This window comes from Mandrillus leucophaeus, unplaced genomic scaffold (genome assembly GCF_000951045.1).
Source record: "Mandrillus leucophaeus isolate KB7577 unplaced genomic scaffold, Mleu.le_1.0 Scaffold841, whole genome shotgun sequence".
In the NCBI taxonomy this organism is placed as follows: Eukaryota; Metazoa; Chordata; class Mammalia; order Primates; family Cercopithecidae; genus Mandrillus; species Mandrillus leucophaeus.
Window position 1 is genome coordinate 1957826 of NW_012109153.1, and position 7547 is coordinate 1965372.

The 7547-nt window shown below is 34.4% G+C and overlaps 1 protein-coding gene across 3 annotated transcripts in view; it reads right to left on the reverse strand.

The window, feature by feature from the left end:
- The window catches only part of FHL5 (four and a half LIM domains 5), a 60850-nt gene extending 54538 nt beyond the window's left edge, over positions 1–6312 (reverse strand). Inside the window, exons 1-2 of one of the 3 annotated variants that reach the window (XM_011968392.1) lie at positions 6117–6312; positions 5510–5740 (exon numbers count right to left, since the gene is read on the reverse strand). The gene's annotated coding sequence lies outside the window, so the exon portion shown is untranslated. The remainder of the gene's footprint in view (positions 1–5509; positions 5741–6116) is intronic. The other 2 variants (XM_011968393.1, XM_011968394.1) reach the window with 2 other exon arrangements.
- Between the last annotated feature and the right edge of the window lie 1235 nt (positions 6313–7547).

A 7547-nucleotide genomic window follows, 5' to 3' on the forward strand; every position in this document is an offset into this window, starting at 1 on the left:
AACATTCCATTGGTTTGACTACCCAAGAAAACCGTAAAGCTTCCAATAAAATCAGGAATGAAAAGGAGACATTACAACCAATACCATAGAAATACAAAAAATTATCAGAGACTATTATAAACAGCTACATACGAAAAACTTTAGAAGACCTGGCAGAAATGGGTAAATTTCTGGACACAAACAACCTATCAAAAGTGAACCAACAAGAAAGAGAATACCTGAACAGATCAATTACAAGTAATGGCATTAAGTCTGTAATAAAGTCTCTTATCAAAAAAAAAAAGCCCAGAATATGATGGCTTCACTCTGGAATTCTACCAAAGATTTATAGAAGAACTAATACCAATTCTCCTCAAATTCTTCCAGAAATTGAAGATAAGGGAATTCTTTCAAACTCATTCTATGAGGCCAGTGTTACCTTGATACCAAAACTAGTCAAGAATGCAACAACAAAAAAAGGAAACTATAAGCCAATAAATATGATGAGCATAGTGCAAAAATCCTCAGCAAAATACTTGTGAACCAATCTGGCAGCACATTAAAGAGGTTGTTCACCACATAGGTCAGATTTATCCCAGGGATGTAATACAGAAACGAATAAATGTGACACCTTGCGTCAACAAAATGAAAGACAAAAACCCTTTGATCATCTCAAGAGATACAGAAAACGTATTTGAGAAAAATCCAGCATCCCTAACAAATTCTCAACAAGTTAGGTATAGAAGGAATGTACTTCCACATAATTAAAGCCATGTATGACAAATCCACAGCCAATATCACACTGAATGGAGAAAAGTTTAAAGCTTTTCTTCTAAGATCTGGAACAAGACAATGATCTCACTTTCATCACTTTTATTCAAAATAGTACTGGAAGCCCTAGAGAGAGCACTTAGGCTAGAGAAAGACATAAGGAGCATCTAAATTGAAAAGGAGGTCAAATTGTCCTCATTTGCAGATAACAAAAGCTTCTATACAGAAAACCATCAAAGCTCCACCAAAAATCTCAGAACTGATAAGCAGATTCAGTAAAGTTGGAGGATACAAAATAAAAATACAAAAACCAGTAGCTTTTCTATACACCAAAAACAAACTAGTAGAAAAAAAATCAAGAAACAAATTGCATTTATAATAGCTACATAAAAAGTCATGTAGGAATAAATTTAACCAAGGAGGTGAAAGATTTCTACAATAAAAACTACAAAACACTGATGAAAAAAATTGAAGAGGACACACACAAAAAAATCTCATGTTCATGAATTGTAGATATTAATATTGTAAAAATGACAATACTACTAAAAGTGATCTACCAATTCAATGCAATGCTATCAAAATACCAATGACATTCTTCACATAAACAAAAAAAATTTCCTACAATGTATATGAAACCGCAAAAGACCCTGAATAGCCAAAGCAATCCTAAGCAAAATGATCAAGCTGGAGAAATCACATTGTTGAACTTCAAAATATATTTCAAAACTATAGTAACCCAGATAGCATGATATTGGCATATAAATAGACACATAGAACAATGGAACAGAATAGAGAACCCAGAAATAAATTCACATAGTTACAGCCAAATGATTTTCAACAAAGCTGCCAAGAATATTTAATGGGGAAGGAACAACCTTTTTGAAAAATGATGCTGGGAAAACTGAATATTCATATGCAGAAAAATGAAACTGGATTTCTACCTCACATAACATGTAAAAATCAACTCAAAATGGATTAAAAACTTAAATATAAGACCTGAATCTATGAAGCAACTAGAAGCAAACATAGGGGAAATACTTCAGGACGTTGGTGTGAGCAAAGATTTCATGGATAAGATCTCAACAGCACAAACAGCCAAAGCAAAAATAAACAAATGAAATTATGTCAAACTGAAAAGCTTCTGCACAGCAAAGGAAACAGTTAACAGAGTGAAAAGACAACCTGCAGGATAGGAGAAGGTATTTGCAAACTATTCATCTGCCAAGAGTTTAGTATTCATAATATAAAATGAACTCAATAGCAAAAAGAAATTCACATTAAAAAGTAGGCAAATAAGCTGAATAGACATCTCTCTAAAGAAGACATACAAATGGCCAACAGGCATGTACAAAAAATGGTCAATGTCATTAATCATCAGGGTAATGCAAATAAAAACCACAAGAAGATATTATCTCACCCCGGTTAGAATGGCTATCACCAAAGAGACAAAAAAAAAAAAAAAAAAGGCTAACAAGGATGTGGTGAAAAGCAAACTCTTATATGCTATTTGGAATATACATATATATGTGTGCATGTGTATATATATATCCATTATGGAAAACAGTATGGAGGTTCCTCAAAAAATTAAAATAGAACTACCATATGATCCAACAATCCCATTACTGGGTATATATCCAAAGGAAAAGAAATCAGTATGTTAAAGAGATATCCATACTTCCATGTTTATTGCAGTACTACTCACAAGACATAGCCAAGATACGAAATTACCTAAGTTTCCATCAATAGGTGAATGGATTAAAAAAAGTGCTATATATCCCAATGGAATATTATTTGGTTGTAAAAAAGAACAAATTTCTGCCATTCACAGCAACATGAATGAGCTTAGAGGACATTATTTTAAGTGAAATAAGCTAGAAACAGAAAGTTAAATACTGCATGTCCTCATGAATATGCAGAAGCTAAAAATGTCAATCTCATAGAAGGAGAGAGCAGAATAGTTCTTACTGGAAGCAAAAAAGGGTAGGGGGAAGAAAGAGATAGCCAAAGGTAGGCTAAGAAATACAAAATACAGCTAGATAGGAGGAATAAGTTCGAGTGTTCTATAGCACTATAGGGTAACTATAATTAGCAATTTATTGTATATTTTCAAATAGCTATAAGAGTGGATTTTAAATATTTCCAACACAAAGAAATGAAAAATAAAGTTATAAATTTGCTAATTACACTGATGTGATAATTTGTTGTATACATGTATACAAACATCACATTGTACCCCATAGATATGTACAGTTATATGTCTATAGTAATAATAAAAGCAAAAAAGAAAAAAGAAGAAAATTCTTAGAAGTCATGTGACTTATGACATGTTACTTAAATTGTTTTATGAACAATTGTAAGAAATAATTAAACAGAATCAAACTGGAAAACAAGCCCCAGAAGCATATTTCTCCACTCCACTTCCACACCACCATCTTTAGAGGATTACAATTGCAATGAAATTGTAAAAATACAAAAAGGTATATTTTTAAATGTGAGGAGACAACCTGAATTTATCAAAATAATCTACTCAGGATCCATTTGGTAAATACTCCTTTGACAACATGAATATGCAAAGGAGTAGCTCAAAGCTTTGCTAAAAATCAAGTGAGATAAATTTAAGGTCCATTGGTGCTGGAAATGTAACCGAAGAATTTGAGAAGAAAAAAAATAAAAATGACTACTGTTATTATTATTCTAATATAAAATTCTGTAATACAGCTGTTGTAATTATATCTTTAAGGTAGGGAGGCAAACTCACCTGCCCTCATTCATAGAAAACTCAGTATGAATGACACTTCAAAACCTTGACTGTCTTCTCCACATCACACTATTGCTTTCAAATAGACTCTCTATCTTTATTTATTTAATGAATGTAAACCTTGCCGTTGACATACCCTAGTATGTTCTAATCAGGGTAATTAGCCCATGTGAAAGTTTAGACATATAGTAAAGATAAGGTAAATCCAAACCCATAAGAATGCTTTACTAGTTCATATAAAATACTAGGGTATATCATCAATAAGCTTATTATTTATTTTTATTTTAAATAGAGTCTCCCTATGTTGCCCCAACTGGTCTTGAACCCCTAGGCTCTAGTGATCCCCACGACTTTGGCCTCCCAAAGCTAGGATTACAGAAGTGAGCCACCATGCCTGGCCTCAAGCTGATTATTTTGCAGGGATTTGAGGCATGTTGGGCAAAAAGGAGCCCTCCTTCTCCTCCTCTTCCTCTACCTCTTTCTTCTCTTCCTCTTCTTCAATGAGCTTTCAAGGGTACCAAAAAGCAACCAAGAAAAATGATGGTAATTGGAGAGGAAAAAGATAATTTCGAGAACAGGGAAATGCAAGCTGGTTTAACTAATATCTGATTCAGAGCTTCCCATGCGGACCCAAGTATTCAGCTTTCATTTCTAAAGAGATCATATCCCCTCAATTGAAAACATAAAAATAAAAACAAATTAAAGCATCTCTAAATATTCTAAACTCTTATTTGTAATATTTTAGTAGAAAAGTACCCAGTCTTGTGTAATAAATACAAATTAATTCAGCTTTACTCAAAATGTTGGCAAGTGTAATGAAAATAAGAGGTAAATTTGTCAGTGAAGTGGTGTTATATTAAAACACAAATCTGCTACTCTTGCTTAGGTAGAACAGTCCCAGATTTGGCAACTAATGATAATGTGAGAATAAATAGAACAAGTGTAGAAAACAGACACCAGAGTTTACCTTCCCCTTAAAGCAATTTGGATTATGGCTTTAAGCATATATCATAACACATATGTTAAGAAATATCTTGTATGATACATATGTTTGCAATACTTATGTTAAATTTTAATCCATATGCTTTGCTAATAAAAATGCTAGTATTTACACATGATGGTATTGTGGATACGAAATGAGGGCTAAAAGAGCTCAAGGATTTACTTACATTTTATGTATAAGAGCTATGCATTTTGTTAATAATTCTTTTTAATTTCCAATTTTCTGAAGTCTGAAATGACAGCCGAGGAGCTACATTTGGTTTTCAAATGAATGATAGGTACCAAAGAGGATAGGACTAAAATAGTGAGAGAGAAAGCATTAACACATATGGCGTGTATGCTTTTTGCCTGAATAACACTACCTCTGTTTCAAGAAGTAGCACTTTAAATTGATAGAGTCTATTATATATTTCTGTGGGCTGGAAACACAGATATTTTAATTTAACCTTAGGAAACCTAAGATTATGAATTTTTGTATGCCCACTTCTGGAAAGTAGGCAGATTTTTCTTGAAAATAGCAGGAATCTCATTAACTCCTTTTACTTAAAACCTGTAAGTGACTTCAAAATGTGCTCTTGAAATATAAATCTAGTCATAAAATATGCTAAGTGATAATGTTATTCATTCAAATAAACGAAGGCAAATAAAATCTCAAGAGCCCTCCTCTTCTTCCTCTTTTTACAACAATAAAGCTGTACCCTGCATTAAAACCATTAGAAAAACTCAAGAGACAATTCCAAGGAGTTATCTGGCACTATGTAACCTCCACACGCAAGTTATGAGAATGAGAAATCTGAAAAGCTCAGCATGTAAAATTTGATAATCGTTAGCTAAAATGGCCAAGAAACTTCAAAAGGCATACACTTTTGCCAAGCAAAATTTTTCTCTTAAGGAGTTACTGGAAAGTTTATAAAAATTTCTCATCCTTAAAAAAAAAAATTACAGAAGTCAAAATACCACAAAACAAAACAAAGGAAACATTTGGGTGAAAGAACTCACTTTGTCTTAAAGCCGCTTCTTCCTGTGATTTAAACAATACAAAAGGAGAATATATGTTGATTATTTTTCCTCCAATCCATATGCGTGTTAACTCCCAAAGGAACAGAGAGTCACCAGCACCATCTGAAGATCCCTTCCAACTGCATGTAGCTTTTTCAACTTTGCAGGAGAAAACAGAAGGGTCCCTGCATTTGCTCCAAGTCTTACACCATGTGCATTACTCCTACTGGGCTGAAAAAGCACTACTTGTCAATTTTTACTTAAAACTATGAGTAACAAATTCTCTACAGGACATCCTTAAAGGGAAATTCTGCCAGGATTAGCATTCGAAGTATCTGGCTAAGCTCCAAAAAGTTTAAAATACACAACGTTCACACAGACACATACACACTTGAGAAATTTCCACTAACTAGGCTAAATTAAGAGCATATTTATAAAAATAATGCTCTAAAAGCATGATGTATTTTCTGTTTCCTCAATCTGTTTTTGGCTTTGTTTTCTTTGTTTTCTGGTGGTGATCAGAACCCTTCTTTTAGGTTGCAAATGTCTGAACTGCTGAGCTTTTCTTTTGGACTGTCTGGAAAGAGATGAGGCCCCATGCTCTTACCTGCAAAGCTATTGGTACCTTGAGAGATGACCCCCTGGGTTGTGGCCTCTATCACTGCCTTCTTGGGAAATTGGGGAACTCTGAGACATAAGTTTGAGTAGAGTACTCAAGGTAGTTCCCTGCTCTCTGGACTTGCAGTGTAGACCCAGCTTTTCCTGCTCTGCCTGCTTCCTGGTGAGCTGGCCACAATTGTGACATCACATCCATGGCTGTATGACTTCATAAAGCATAAACTCATTGGGTTTTTTGAAATCTTCGAAACACAAAAAGTAGACAGCGATGTCAAGAGTTGGATCTGAAAAAATTTTTGGATATTAAACCAATCCACAATAGGTATTCTCAGAGGGGCACACTGATTCATAAAGCAAGTGACATTTTCTCTTAGAATCTCCATTTGAGGCCATTTCTTCAGTTTGGAAGGCAGGATGAGAGAAGAAATTCTGCCTTAATTCCAGACCAAACTTAAACTGTCCTTGTTCTAAGTGCTAAAGGAGTGAAATGTTAATATCTTCTAAGGTCAAACTCGGGTATATACAGTCAAAGAACTTGACCTAGGGAAACACAGAGCCAGTTAACTGTATGTTTTGTTATTCACTTGACTTTACTGATTAAGACATTATGAAAATGAACATATGGTGATTAACAACAATAAATTTGAATTCAGCAAAAGGATACAAGTATATTTCATTGGTAATAGATTTTAATCCTTAGGACACCATTGCTAAGCAGGTACTAGCTGTATTTTCCTTGTTTTATGGGCAAGGAAAGCAGTCTTTGAGATGTAAAAGTGCCTGGGACCATCACCCTCTTTCTTTGTTTCCCTGCTTCCTGAGAGGGTAATCTACATTCACCAAGTCATTCCAAATCTACAACATTCTGAGTTTCCTTCTCCCTCCCAACTTATTACAATCTGTCTTTCACTTGAACCACCCCAAAAAAGCTTCATTAAAATCATATACAACCTTGATTAGCAACCCAAAGAGCATGGTCTTCAGTCTTACCAAAAAATTCTCATCTCTGGCCATGTCTATTTCTTTTTGAAATTATCTTTCCTTGGTTTTGCTATGTTACACTCTTCTGATTTTCTGTTTGCTCTTAGCATCTTCAGCCTTCTCTCTATTCACCTCAGTCTTCCCTAGAGCTTTATCCTCTGTTCATTATGCTTCTCTGAAGGTTCTCCATGATGTTCTTCATCGAAACAGTGAACAATTATACAACATGATTCCCAAATGTGTACTTTCATCTGATACCACTCTTCAAGGTTCCAGACCTGTATCCCACTATCTATTAGGCAACCGTGTCTAGAAGTCCCCAGACATCTCAAACTCAACAGTCCCAAATAATCCTCTTTGTCTTCTCCCCCTTCCAAACTTGTTAGTTTGCTGTATATCCTACTTCAGGGAATGACACAATCATCCACCCCTTATGTTA